Source organism: Varroa jacobsoni, unplaced genomic scaffold (assembly GCF_002532875.2).
Source record: "Varroa jacobsoni isolate VJ856 unplaced genomic scaffold, vjacob_1.0 contig01748, whole genome shotgun sequence".
Lineage (NCBI taxonomy): Eukaryota > Metazoa > Arthropoda > Arachnida > Mesostigmata > Varroidae > Varroa > Varroa jacobsoni.
In genome coordinates this window covers 1-15,588 of record NW_019214682.1, presented here as the reverse complement: position 1 = coordinate 15,588, position 15,588 = coordinate 1, and the positions used below count along the sequence as shown (strand labels likewise).

At 40.1% G+C, this 15,588-nt stretch overlaps 1 protein-coding gene across 1 annotated transcript in view; it reads right to left on the bottom strand.

The window, feature by feature from the left end:
* LOC111272178 (uncharacterized) overlaps positions 1 to 926 on the bottom strand; it is a 51,845-nt gene extending 50,919 nt beyond the window's left edge. The window contains exon 1 of the mRNA XM_086973188.1: positions 337 to 926. The gene's annotated coding sequence lies outside the window, so the exon portion shown is untranslated. The remainder of the gene's footprint in view (positions 1 to 336) is intronic.
* Positions 927 to 15,588: the final 14,662 nt, after the last annotated feature.

Genomic DNA, 15,588 nt, shown 5'->3' with positions numbered 1-15,588 from the left:
AATGTCAATAGTATTAAGTTACTGTATAGACAGTTGCGTCTGAAATGTTTTAAGGTAGAGACATATATATACACAAGCTATCCAAGAGAGTGAACCTACAACTTTTCTATATTTGCACTACTTTGAAGATGGCCAGCGTATAGGTGGCACGCACTCGGCCAGAACGAACTCGGGAGATTCCTCGGCTAATTCAAATTTATGTCAGTCCATATGTGGCTGCGGTGACCTTGTCGCACAAGCGTGTCACTATGCGAATTCAATTTCAACATACTCTGCTAGGTAGAGCCTCCTTAGGCTAAATGGAAAACCTGAATGTCAAATTTTAGAACAACTCACGAGTAGACGAGATTTTTCCCGCTTTTAAGCGAAGCCGACTGCCAGCCTTTGCCGTCTTCAGCTTTCAGTTTCACCAGACAACACAATACGGTCCGATAATACTTTGTCAGAATTGCACAGAAACTGTTTCGTCTTCACTGAGATTCTTCTTTATTAGTCGTTCACCCTCTGGCACCAACACTTTTGCACACCTTAATAATGTAATAGTCGTTCATTAATTAGCAGTTAGTGAATAAGGAGATTAGTCACCTCTACTTCGTTCTTAATAACAATGTCAACTCAAATTTCGATAATGCAGTTACCAGTGTTGTTGAGTAAAATAAGTTTAGTCTGTTCTGCAGGAGCGAAGAAAGGCGGGAAGGGATTAGGCAAGACTAGTAGCAAGTAATTACTATCTTCAATGTGATTCACTCAAATTTCTGTTTTCACGCTGTTTCCGTTCGGCTCCTTGCAGCAAAGCTGAGTACCGTACGCTTCTACTGCAACTCGCTTTGTTTTGCCGTCCTTTGCATAAAACTGCCTGTCTTCCTCACCAAGTGTGCGCTCCAAGCAAACTTGCTTATAGCTACTTGATACGAGCGTCCCAAACAGCGTGTGGCCTGCCTCAAAGTGTTGCAGCAGCTTTTATGCCCCTTGTGAGAGAGGGTGGCACCCGGAGGCGGGAGTCGAGAAGTCGGTGCCGTGTTAGGGGGCATTTGGAGCATCTGACGGGATACTGGAGGGAGGAAGGGAGGACTCCGCTACTACCATCATTACGACCATGGCTTATGCTGGTCCTGTGGTCGGTTGAGGTCTGTCTATTGGCACTCCTTCTGTTAGATGGCTGGCTGGCTAGCTAGCTAGCTAGCTAGCTAGCTGACTGCTGCACAAAGCAGTAATGTTTGGGGGTGAGAACGTAGCCAGCGAGGCCATGATGATCTCGGCCGCAAACTGACGCCGGCCTTCCCACCCGTCCCAGCCGTAACAATTGGTTTCGCCCGCTTCGTTTGCTGAGGTTTCAAGTTCTGCTATCAACGAGCAAAGAGGGATAAGGTTAGCTTTTTGAACTGAGCTCAGCAACTTGGCTTGAGCTTCTTTTGACGTCGATTTGTCAGGGTCATACGCGCGCAACAGGTCCTTCCGTCACATCGACGAAGAAAAAGACCCCTTATATTATGACCATGCTGTCGGAACCACCATAACCAGCTAAGGCGATCTAGATACTGGGATAATTTCTATTATACACTGGCAATTGGCTAATCATGTGAACGTGCGTATCTGTATTCTCAGAAAATCATCTTGGCTTGACGTAATAAAACGATATGCTTATTTTTTATGTAAATATGTCTATGCGCATTTTGTTGAGCATATGTGGGTAGCATTTTTCTAGATAACGAGTTATTAAGTTTTCAAGTTACAATCTTTACAAGCGCTTAAAGTGAGTTTCCGTTGAAGATGGGATATGAAAAATCTTTTTTGGCTTTGGTTGCCAAATAGCGCGTTGAGACTGCTAGTGAAACAATAACAGTCACATTTTGAACTAATATAATAACAAAGTAAATTTTTCGGAATGTCACGAAAGGTGTAAAAGGAAACATTCCACAATATCAGCTTTTTATTCTGTTTGAGAACCTCAAATATAACTGTTACAGGCCTGTGTGTACTAAACCGTAGTTACATACACTGGTGGATTTTGATTGTTCGTTCTTGAAAAGAGTCTCTCTCTTGAGCACTTCATTAGCTTGCTTTGACTTGAAAAACCTGCTGTGTTCTTCGAACAGCTCAATACATTATATGGCCCTCAAGGAAAGGTGTCGGTTGTAAGTCTTTTTTCATAACTACTCAATAAACAGACCTGCTCTGGTAAAGGCTGACATTATAATAAAAAATAGCACTACTTGAACATGGTTGGGGCTTCTTAATCTCTATACGTTTAAATTGAAACTGGTTAGTATTTGTAAAATAATAACATTTTGCACAACACCAATTTTTATTTGTCGACATATATATTTATATATATATATATGTTGCGTCTAAGGAAAATAAACAAGGAAAATGCTATAGATTAAAGTGAACTTGTTTCCTGTTACTGGAATAAGATTTAGAAACATATGATCGGAAATTGTGTGTGATACATTATCTTATGGCAGGTCTTGTAAACAAAAACCTCAAAAAGCAAATAGTGTCTATTTGCTTTTTAGTGTCTAAACTTAGAAACAGGTGTAAATGCCAAGCATAACTAATAATAATGGTTCGCTTTTGGTACCTTTTGATCTTGTTCTTGGCTAGGCCAAAGAACAGTGTGCTTGCATATACGTATAGAAACCTAGGACATCTGTGCATGGAGAAATCTTAATAGGCTCGTAATAGACAGACACATTGCTATAATGTATCTTTGCGATGCGCAGTGGCATCGTACTTGTTCGCTAATCTCAACAACACGTGAAATCACTATGATGTGGGATCATAGTAATTTTTAGGTTTAAATGAACGAACTGGATAAATGATACTGGGTTACGGTACAAGGCATATGGGCATGTCAGATTTTTATCTTAAAGTAAATACTGCGATATAGGTAGCGCCTACCTGGCTTTCACTTACAAAAATTAAGTGTAGGCCTAGTTATTTGACCGTGCTCGAGGCGATGTGGTGAAGCAGTTAAATGAAAGCTGGAATTAGACATGGCCAGGTACAGACTCTATAAAGAACTAGCCTAAGTTTTCATTTTTGTGAAAGTGCTAATTAAAAGCGCAGTACAAGTTATTATAAGCATCACCACCGTAATCATCACTGTATCCGCGATAGCAACTTCGGCTGGAAGGCCTTATAGCTTGTCTGGAAACATTGTCAGAACTGTTGCTGGATGTTTACAAAAAATTTACAAAAAAATATCTCCTAAGTTAGGATATCTGTAAAAACCGTTTTTTTACTAACATATGCACGTACATATAGATAATCTGTTCTTATTTAGTGATGGAATCTTTTAGCTGTATTTTCGAGCAGGCGAGCATTACAAGACTAACTTATAGAAAGTAACTTTGTAATGGTATAATAATTTTTCTTCCACCTCTGACTATCGTTTCCACGTGTTGGTCCATCACATTTATCTCACTTTATTTGGCAATGAGACCAGCGTTGCCTCTGAACGGTCGGTGGGGTGATATAGTATTTGAAGGGTGTCTCTCGGCAGTTTTGTCTGTGTCCCTATTTACGATGTGTACATAATGGAGATTAATGCTACAGTATATGTAATTATATTTTAATACGGCACAAAAATCCGTTGGGCGCATAAGGGTGTCAGTACACAGACTTTAGAGTTCGAAGATCTTTCCCGTACTATTTGGCTTATCGGCTACACAGTGTTCTGTATGATCATTAGATTTAATTATCTTTTAAGTTAATAATAACTTAACCTTTTAACGTTACGATTATGTGTTTTTATCGTAATTCTGAACTGCTGGTGGTTTAACATACCTAAATGACGGAAATTAATCGGACTGAGTAAAATATTATGTCCTATAATGACCATACCAGTATAGTTATTCTAAAATCGGCGATTCACCCTCCAGGGGGTGAAGCTTCGACTTGTCTCTACGCAAGATGCTGTAACTGATAGTCGAAGATTAATTAAGAATTATTCATTTATAATTACTTATAACCAGAGAAGAGGCTCCGGTTGACACTACAATGTAGCAAATCATATAAGTCTAATTCTACAGGCTGAATAGAGGAGGATACTCGAGAAAGATCAGCGAGGTCACTGTTAACCCAATACCGGGTAGGGGTTAGAATGATTTTCCTAGTTTTCAATCCCTGCTTGTTATTCGTATGCCAGAATAGGCATTTAAGGTAGTAGAATGTTATTTTGTTAAAAGGCCACGGTGCGTAAAATAGTTTGTAAGATAGTTGGAACGAAGGAGAAACAAGATATATGAAAAAGATAGTAGAATAAAAACAAGAAACTTTGAACTGAAGCCAGCTGTTTTTGGCCAGCAATACATGGGGTTTGAGGAAACTGAGAAATACTGCTACCGAAAAACAGGCAATAATAATAATACGACTCGAATTAAAAAGTAATAAACAGCTATAACACGAATACGCACATTAAAGACGTTATAGCAAAAAATTGACCCTACAGGCCACAATGCCGCGGTAAAAAAGTCAACAGCTTGAACACGAAGGCACGCGATTGTCTGCGACGGAGATCGGCCTTATTCATAAACTATTCTTAAGGAAGAACAGGCAATGAAAATTCGATTGAAGTTGAAATCTTGCAAATTGTTCGCTACTGTGACACGTGTTGAATGAGCACCGACGATCCTGTAATTTTCATCAGAAGAGACGCTTTGGTTTTTTAGCGGTGCAGGCATAATCCTCACATTCATCTACATTCTACAGCTGTACGTTCACTCAAAAAATGACGAAATAATGAGTTCTTAACGAGGAGGACAACGTCAGTAGCCGGCACTATATGGAGTACGAAATGTAAGCTAAAATGATGACGAGACAAAAGGATTGAAGCTCTCAACTCAAGCAAGCAACTGAGCAAGCAACTCAAGAACGAAGTGACTATGCACTCAAAAAAAAGACTTTTAAAAATGTGTTAAGGGACTTGGCAACCAGAAAGCGCTTCAGCTTTTCAAATTATTCCGACAGCGGATCGTGTGGAGCCCCTTTATCCCAGAAGGTGACCACATGGTGGGCCTCGACACTGGTGGAATCAATTTAGCTCGGCAAGGATGCACCAGGATACGTTGAAGGATGCGTGAAAGTCACAGAAAGGTTATTACGAAAATTTGGTTGCTCTACTAGCATAATTCAAAATGCGCCACGCTGTGCTGAAGACAGGAGTAATAAGACGTGTTGGAAACGGTTTCTACACGACCGATAAAAACCTATGGGATCGCGTATGCAAAATTGGCTGTGGGAAGATTAAGACTATAAGCAAATTTGGCCTCTTAGGTGAAGGCAAAATGGTAGAATAATCAAGAAACCGTTCCCTTGTCACTAAACTCCCAATATATCGAGCACCGCCTGAAGACATTCCTTCCATATCGGTACACGAAATTACAGCAAGAGGGGAAGAATATGGTCAGAAAAGGCGTCGAAACCTGGTGATCTCCCAGTGATGGCAGTAATACATTTTTTAGGGAATTTTGCTGGTTAGCATCTGAAGATGCTATGATGATTTTGAGAAAGGGGTATTTCGTCAAGATCGACAAAAGTCGAATGAGTACTGACTCTGAAAGGAGGATCCTCTTACAGATTTTTCTATCTTCTGAAACTCTGGTTAAAGTTATGCTATCCGTCATAAAAAAGCGAGTGTAAGAAATTGCTGTCTAGTATGATCTTACGTTACCTGCCCAGTACGATCACTGAAAGCACCGCTTGGTGCAAACAGCAATAAATCCAATTTTAAAGGCAGGGGCTTTAAATCTTCTTGCTTGTTTCTGCAGCTTGTTTCTGGTTATTCTACTTTAGGCCAAAATATTTGTAATAGAGGCCCGCTAAAAAGACCAAGTTGAAGTCGCTCAAAAGAAAGAGGATTTATTCGTAATAACTAAGGGCTGTTTCTGGTATCTTATCATCAGATTCCCCACTTGACCCTGCCAATGACTTTGTGGATATCCCAGAACTCTATCATAGACTCACTATTATGGAAACTCGATTGCGATCACGTCCTTAAACCCAGAAACCGTCAATTGTAATCTTGACTGCGTGCCATTATAATAAGAGCATACATACATAAATTGCTCAAATTGCCAGCTGACGCTAATGAATTTCTGTCCCAGGTGTCCATATGAATCACAGGAAATAGCCTGACCTTAGCCCCAGTCAAAAGCGAAGAGCTCTTACTGCCCGGAAAGTGGAAGCACAGATCGATTGGGCTTTCCTTGAACAGCGAGGAAATTAGAATTACATGGCTGGATATCTAAGGGTACACTTAGATAAGGAAAGGGTTAATGCACCCTCCCCCCCCCCCCTTCTACGTCCGATAAGCGATGGTAAAGATGACAAGTGAACTCTCTAGAGTTTCTAGAGCAGCCCCAAATATTTACAGATCAAAAAAGGGGGACGGATGTTCAGATTTAAAAAAAATAATAAAAACCAAATCCACTATCCTGTTGGGAATTCGTTTGGTTTGGACTGGTAATGACATCAACAAACAGAACGCTACTAAACAAAGCCCAGCGTACGGCCGCACCCATGTTATTTGAGACGACACTGGATGGAAAAAGAAAGAGCTGCAGTCAGGAACATTATCCCAACAATAACTGATTGTATCCGTACGCCTGACAGACATCTAACGTCTTATATGGCCCAGTTCCTGACAGGAGATCGGTTATGTTTACATGATAAGGCACCTTCACCGATACGCGTATACTGTAACAGGGGCGTGTGATATGATTTTCAGCATATCCTAATGTATCATCCTACCCCGGTTATTCCGGTCAGACCGCAATAGATGCTGGCCTAAGAACTTTTTTTCTGGTACGTCTGTAAGACAGATGAACATAGTACCGTGGATAGCAATCGACCAGAAATGTGTTGTTAAAAAAACAAGCACTATAAAAAAGAAGGGCGAAGGAAGTACGAGCCCAACAGAGAAAATAACGGTATACGCAGGTTGCCCAATAGAGCCTGAAAAGGTGGAAATCTGATGGGCAGTTAGGCAAGATTATATGGATTACAGCTGCATGCAGGACAAGACCGTACACAAGACTAGTATGGCTAAGCAAGCGGCCGTTTCAGGATGCGATTAATCTTCTAACGTTTTCTGTTTGGACTTCCTTGTCTGCAATAACAACTCTCGAGAATCATTAATTCATAAGAGGTAACCTTTAAATTTACTAATTTAAAGGTTAGTTTTCTGTCACCAGAAAGTCTGCTCTAGCATCGTGTTTGTTCAAAAGAAACTTGTTATCCTACTGAGTTATGCTAATGGACATATGGATTTCAAAAGAATACTTACTTTTTTTCTACCATATTTGCTGTATCTCGTTGTTCTTACTTTGAGTCGTGTGTACATGTGTCCGCATAGATAACCGTTTACTATAAATATTGTAACTTTAATTCCCATAATTCTTTTGTCATTCAAAAAGCAAGCCATGAAGTCAGCCCAATGAGTATTTAAACATGCTAACGCTTCGAAGATATAATGAATAACTGCGGTAGGCTTCTGTAGTCTTCCAGAGCACAAATACAGGCGCTTAAAATCTGATTTTTTGACCACGAAGGCCCATCTGCCCTTGCAGTCCTATTCACAGGCCTCATACTATTACACATTGTATTAGTAAAAGTTGTAGCCAACCATTGAACAAATGTTGCTTGCACTGTACATCTTGACAAATTGTTGAATTGTTTCTTTTTTAGCAACTTAAAATAAGTACTAGCATATTTAGGGAAAGGTCGAGGGCCCATAAAATACTGTGGGTCCGAAATATATCGACTCACATTTGATGCGGTCTTGTCAGTTGCCTATGGCTGTTTGCGTAACCGTAAATTGCGTAAACGTAATGAATATGTTAAATTTTGCTAAAATGAAAAAACGTTTAAGCTCAGTCCAGTGTTCTGGGGAACTGAAGCACCACATGCGACAAAAAATCATTTAATATATATTTCGATTACAGTTAAAGCCAAGGTGTCGCTTCACCGTCACACTTCTCTCTATCCCCCATTGATTGATAACATACGTTGATTGGCTACCCGAAGGTAAGATCTCTCACATCTTCTTATTTACTATTGTAGGTGATATTCAATAGCAGTAGAACAATTGTTGCTAAGTCGAGTCCTTATTAAACCCACTATGCAATGTAACAATGAGAGAAGGTACCTTGTCCTACGTATGACGTACCCAACAACAATTGCGTCTCGCATCTAAAATCGTAAACCTTAGATGGCAACGGAGAACCTTGTTGGGCTAATCTCTCTTCTTCAGGGTCTGCCTTTTAGGCACATAATACCAAGTCACCAGTGAGTACTTTCCTCTGCCTCAACCTACCTATCGAGTAGCAAGTACCAGAGAAATTACAACGACATCTTAAATGCACAAGTTAACCTTAACTAGAGCATTAAACGTGGTTACGTCTATTTCTCGACAATCATTTTTAATGAGATCTTCAACAGTCGTTTAAATATTCAAATGGGTTGTACCACTTGATCTATCCGGACTACGAAATGAGAAGGTATCATTGTATTTTGCTCTGGAGAAGAAAAATAATTTCCAGTTTCACTGATGGTAAAGCAAATGTTTACGAGAGCCACTTTTTTCCGTAGAAGTTACTCGTCGCACTTGACGAATGTTTTCGTTGGCTTTTAAGCAAACTTGCATTTTCTTGCATCTGGTACCACTAGATATTTTCGGACTTAAATTTAGATCCTTCCATGATATGATTCGAATTCTCGAAATCAATACTAACACTACTTCTGTGAAAGCCGATGTCTCCGAAAGCGTCGTGGCCTTTGGAGCTGTCGCGTGCATTCCTGGTCTTTTTTTTTTTTTGAAAAGCCCGCGAAACCAATCATTCTCGGGCTGAATATTGCTTGTCCAATTTCCTAGTACTATATTGGTAATTTTTCCCTCGCTGACGAGAACGTCATTGTCCCTACGTATGAAGTCCTCTATTGTTCCAGTTTTTTCTGCTTTACTTAGTCCTCACTATAACAGCGACTCAATGGAGTTTCATCAGTTTCACGCACAGAGATACTTATATTATTGATATACTGTGGTTAATATCCTTCCGGTGCTGGCTCCATATTTGCGTTGCTTGCTTACAAAAAACACCAACAAACCCTATAATCTACAACATGTACCTTATTCATGGAACGCAAGTGTTTCAATTTGAAGAGCTAATGAACAAATGCAAAGTACAATGAATATAAACTATTTTACATTATACGCTGCTGCGGTCGCTTGAGAGACTTCTCTCCGAATATCACATTCTAACGATAAGTAAGACCGCACCGTTATTTTTTCTGCAGGACAAAGAATGATACCATAGTGATTTGCTTACTTATGTGATGACTTCGCTGCTTTCGACGTGAACGAGGTGTTTTTAGTCTAAAAGTTTTTTTTTTTTTTTTTTTTATTGTAAATAAGATGATATTGCTTCCACAGCTGTATGCATTCCAACTTTCTTTGGGTTACGATTATTTTTAATTTTTTCACACACGCATGGCCGCAAAGATAATTTTTCTCAAATGTCGGCGAACTCAAACTGTAGCTCCACCTTCAGCTATTACATCTAGTAATAAAACAGAGGTCGAACTTTGTTAAAAAATTAATACTTATTTAGGTTCTTTTAAACTATTGAGTACTCTAGTATAATAATGATGTATTTATGGGTTAAGGTTGGTTGGCTGGGAGCAGTTTTAGATGACTACACCAACTTTTTGTGCAGGCTTTGGGTCATTTGAAGACGTCGGTTACTCCTCCAAGGCCCCAACGATACTCAGTAATATTTTACATTCGATGAACTCGCAAGATCTATGGTTAACAGGTAGAACCTTGAACACGATAGTTATTAGACCGTAAAAAGCTCCTTTTTAGTATTAAGTATCTATCTCTCATTAAAATTATTCATTCAAATGGACGCCCTCGACAAAGCAATCTGTGCTCGAATATTCATTGGGTAAACTTCAGTCAGCAAAATCGTTCATGATTTCGAAACAGCCAGATTTTCTCATTTCTTTTTATGGTCCCTTTTACTTCAGAATCAACTCTGAAGGTCTCTCTGCAGAGAGCCGAGTAAAAAGTTTTCACTTAGTGCCTAAATGTCAAAAGTAGTTAATGAGCTGCTGACCTAACCAAACAACGTGAAATGATTGCGAAACAACTCAGTATGGCAAAATATTTTAAGTTATTTAATATATGACATAGAATAATTTCAGTAAACTTAACAAATAATAGAAGATCGCACGCGCAAGCTTAGAGCTACATCTCACGGGCAATGTGACAATATTAACATAGACGATCTAGAGTGAAAGCTATAATTATCCGAACCAGTTGCTATGGATATACCTCTACTTTATAAATAAGTAATCATAGATCATAAAATTGGCAGTGATAACTGAAATAGTAGCGAAACTAATATCACTGAGATCTTTTTAACAAGGAAAGTATCCTCTTAGAAATTAAATCAACAATATCAATGATAAACGACACATTTGGAGGCTGCGTGGCGACGAGATCAGGCGCATGCATCTCATGGCATAAAGTGACCTAGAGCAGGAAACTGTGAGGCACTCCAAGTCTGAGGTCAGCCTAGAAGATAGTGTACTAGCATTGCGGATTCATAGGATCAGAATCAAAGCCGTCTGTTGTAAACAAGCTGTTTACGGCGTGCGTTGATCGTCGCGAAGGCTCGTCGTGCTCGTTGTTGCTAGAAATTCATGATGATGCAAGAGGTACAATGTGTTCGCTTGTCTGCCAGTTTTATCCGAAACCAAGGAGGCGGCGTGGCCGGGATGCCCAATGTACATTATTTCATTGCGTTACCATGGTAGCTAAATAACATAATATATAGAAATAATAACATAATATAAGAAAAATATGCAATGACACAAATGCGGTAAATATCCAGTTGAAGTTGATTGTCACCTCCGTTCATAGATGAATGATGTCTGTTTGTCGAATACATATAATTTCAGAATCGTGTTACGGTCGGCGATCTTGCCGTTTTACTAGAAGCGATGGGTCATGCAGATGATCGCTAAGAGATTTCTTTTCAGATGTTAACCTAAAAAGACCCAATTTTCTTCGACTCTTTGGCATCGATGGGGGATTGTCGTCAACGTCAAACACACACTAGTAGCTCTCGAACTGTTTTTACTCGAGCTGCGTTTACTTTTCAAAAGTTTCACAGCAAGCGGTTCGCCGGTGTTAGGCTATATGAACTAAAACAAGTTTGCTCAAATTTACACTTCCGCCAAACTTCTACTTCAAGAACTTCAACGTTTCCAATGCGTATATGTATGCCATACGGCACTGTATTGTCGGAACTGCATATTGACCAAGTCAAATCCGTCCAATTCTATCCGCAGAAAATGTGTGGAAACGAAAATCATTGGCAGTTGGGCTTTATGATGTTTTTTGTACTTAGATGGCAGACCAGCTACATGGGCAACAATTAAGTCGATCGGGCCTGCTGGAATTGTCATTATTGGAACAGTGCACATTGCGGAGACTCAGTGGTGAGATGACCAAGGTCTTATACCAAGATTATGTAAAACAGCTCGTAGGAATGACGCTGCTGCATTAACTGCTACTCTTGGGCGACCCTTTACCGTTCGCATCAACTTGGCTAAGCACTGCCAGATTTTGATTAGCGAAAATATAACTAGATAAGTTACTAGTCTCGTAAATCACGTACCTTTTTGGTTTTGCCAGATTAGTCGGCAGAAGAAGGACAACGTGCCATATATGGCCGTCAAAGTTTCAAACTTACAAAAGTCCTATAACATTTTTTCCGCTAGCCGCATCGCTCGCTGTATCTAATACGTGGTAATTATCTGACTAGATCTGACTTACCTAGTTCGTATTCAAAAGCTCACTAACGGTGCTAGATTAGACTGGCCTAACCTTTACTGCTACGAAAAGGTGGGACACGTCTACCTAATGTTATTCAAACATTTTTTGACAAACCTCTCAATTGTATTAATCAATATGTATAAGCAAACTACACTGAAAAGTGTATGTCCGCTTACCGCAGGCCACGTAGGCCAACGCTGCATTTCGTCTGTGTACATCTAAAGGAAGTTAATGATCTCCTTCTTTTTGACCCTATTCTTATTCACCTATCTTAAGCCAGTGTTCTTTTTTATACGTGGTCTAAGTGGTTAGTATGCGTTTATGTGAGTGCTTTACAGTAGTAACCACGAAAGAACGAGGCGCATGCCAATTCAAAACCTAACCTGAGTAAATAATAATTGATACAGGGAGTTATTAACATCTGGCATTATGATATCAACGAGCCGTTGTTATGGTTATCATTCGGATTTGTAGGCCTGTCGGAAAGGCTCTAAACTGAAGTCCACTAAAAACTCACCGCGGCTACATCTCTAGTGGGAAGTCTTTAACGCTCTGCGGAAAAGATGATTTCAAGGACTTATTCATGACTCGATTCAAAGACGAAGAAAGAAGCTGCAGGCCAAAAAAAACTTCTTTAAACTTTTGCTTTCCTGAAATTGTTTATCAGCGTTGTGCAGCCAAACACGGTACAATAGCTTTCGCGTTTCTAACCGTCCGCGTCCATGGATTCTAATGCTTCGTAACGTTCCCGCAAAACGTGTCCGCAATGGAACATTAGTAATGTGTTCGTCTAGCGTGTGAAGTTTAGACAAATTTGCGTGTAGACTCGATTAAAAAAAATTAGGCAGTACGCTAAATAATGATTCAGTTAATATCTTCTCTTATCCCAGTTCTGCAAATTTGAAGTTCTCTACTTGGGCACATTTCTAAAGCCATACTATATATGGCCTATTACGAAGAAAGAGCGATAAGTTGGTTATGAAAAGTCTTTTAGAGCGTCCCGGAAGGTAGCATGCCAAACTGGACATTTCTCCAAAGACCACAAGGAAAAAAGTTATATGAATGAAAAATAGAATTTGGCCGCCAATTTAGCAGGCTATACACAGCACGCCACAACGAAATAACGTCATTGGTCGTGACTACTTATCTGCACTTTGAGGGCAGCTGAGGCCAGCGTGCTAACTAACCTCAAAAACCAGGTCGCTGTACTGTGTGTACGATTGATACACACTGGTGTCCCCAGTCACAATTTCAAGACGATGCGTAGTGTATTTTTCTCTAATTTCGCCTCGAACATCAGACCTGAAGCCATTTTCTCCCGGCACAGTTACAAGCCTGCCATCGTTAGGGTACCAGAATTTAAACTTTGCTTACGTAAGGTTACCAAGCAATAGTCAATAAAGCACCAAAAAGACACTGGCCTTATAACAGGTGCCGTTATTCTACGCCACACACAGAAAAGTAGTATGGAATCCTAGAAGAGTTTGTTGAGGCGTCGGTACATTTGAGACACCGTCGACTAAACACCTTGCACTGGCATGCGGACTTGCATTGTTTCTTAAAAATGTGTTTTTTTGCTATTATATAGTACTAAAAATTAATGCAAATTTTCAACAAGCAGCAGTTTACTTATATAACGTTTTTATTTTTTCGAAATTGTCCTCAAAGAAATGTTGTGAAAAAACGTAAACAAGCCATTCATTTTCCTTTGAACAAAGACTGTTTTTATGTTGTTGTTTTAGTTTAGAATTGTTTCTAAGTGATTTTGAATTTTTTATCGAATTTATGCTCGGCTAGGGCAAAATCTACATAGTATCCGTAGCTATATTGGCCGTTAGGTTCGGCCAGGATGTCTATCCTCAATCTGCGATATGACATTCTTCGAAATAGTAGAAGAATTGTTACATCTGTGCCGTACAAGCATGCTTAACAATTAAAGTTTTCCTATCGGCACGACGCTTCCTTCTTGTCCAACTGATACAGCTGATTGAACCCTGATTTGGCTCGTATGCTTTTCGTAGTTGCAACTGACTATTCACATTTGTTCCAATGGATTAGTCGTTGAGAGCCCACTTAGACATTAAGGCGAGGTATAAGTTAAGTATATGTCGATGCCCACTGTGACTGCGCCAATACAGATCTCGTTATTTAAAGATCAATCCATTTCACACCGCTATAAAAGGTGCGTTACGGAATACGAATATTAGATAAGTAGACGTGGGTAATATTTTTTTTTTTAATCTAGTTCTCTCGGTGCATGATATCCCGGATACCTGCAGAACCAAGTACAGTTGAGCGCGTGCCAGTGGTTCCCAGGAACATCCAAAAAGTGTATGATCATATGCTTCTAGAGGAGAGTAAGGGGCTAAGGTTGTCAGGCACAACCACAGTAAATCAATCAAATGACTGAACTCCTACGCACGCCGTAATCCGCTGCAACTTCGTTCTCTTCGAATACACCTTTCATTAGCCTCAAAAAGACATTCACCTAAGTGAGCTTGAAGACAGACTTTTAGGTCGTATCCAATGCAGTTCAGCCATCCAGGAAAATGGCATAAAGAACTGGCACCTGCCGGATTAAAATGGCTCGAGTATCTTCCGTATGCATAGAACAGGCGGAGAGATCGATTAGTGGGCGCCAAACCCTCACGTTGTCTAAAATAGCTCAAGGACACTCTAAGAACCTCGAATGACGATTAGTTATAAGGGAGACTGGAAGTTCGTAGCATTGGCTTCTTTGGCTCGGCTTGAAAATTCTTGAAAAATTGCTTTTTCTAAAGCGCTGCAAGTAACATCCCCTACCAATAGCCGCCGCATACCCATGCGGCTCTCTCATAGGCAAACATCAAAGACTGAGGTCCAGTAAGCTGTCAGGAATGAAGCCTATACTCGTTGTTGATTAAGTCTAGAGCAGGGGCCTTGTTGAGACATAGTCAAGCGACTGCAAAGAGCACGCCTGGAACCTGTAAACTACGGAGCTACTGCACACGTCACATACAAAGTGCTTTTCTCATTTCCTAGAACAATGTATCATATGTGTACGGCCTCGAGTATCGAACGGCATCGATGCTGCATGCGAACGGAGCAAGCACTCACCACGGGGTAGTAGCTATTTATATAGTCCCCAATAAACATACCTAGAAGATGTTATTTGTAGGTCTCGGCGTACTTAGTTACCCAAAAAGTGTAAATTTGATGGGAGCAGGGCGTTGATGGGGCTTAGTGATCCAGCTACCGCCATATAGCACATAGATTAATCTCCTTACTCCCTAAAGTGGTTTTCATATGTTAGTGCTACAATTTGAGATCAAATAGTTCGCAAGCACACTAATTATCAGTTTCCTATAGTCGCTCTCGTAGTTTGGGGTTAATGGGTGGTACACCCATTTCTTGGCCCCCCTGAGAAATAGAGACAAAATTCTGTATGAACTTTCGCGTGACCGTACGGGAAGGTGCAGCGCTATAGCTTTTCTAAATTCGCCGAGAAGGACTTTGTCTTTATTTGTAGCCCCTCTTTGTTTTTTATTGTTTACTCTCTCGCGAGATTTGTAAGATCAAGTACCGAAAATCACTTCTTTGATATAATTTCAAGAACCTACCCCATCAAAACGGGCAGCCGAGATAGACCTTGCGAAACTCATTTGGGTCGCTTTACGCCCTATATATATATATATATATATATGTATATATATATATCACGCTAATCTACTGGATGAGTTACGTAAGCGGCGAATAAGTACGCC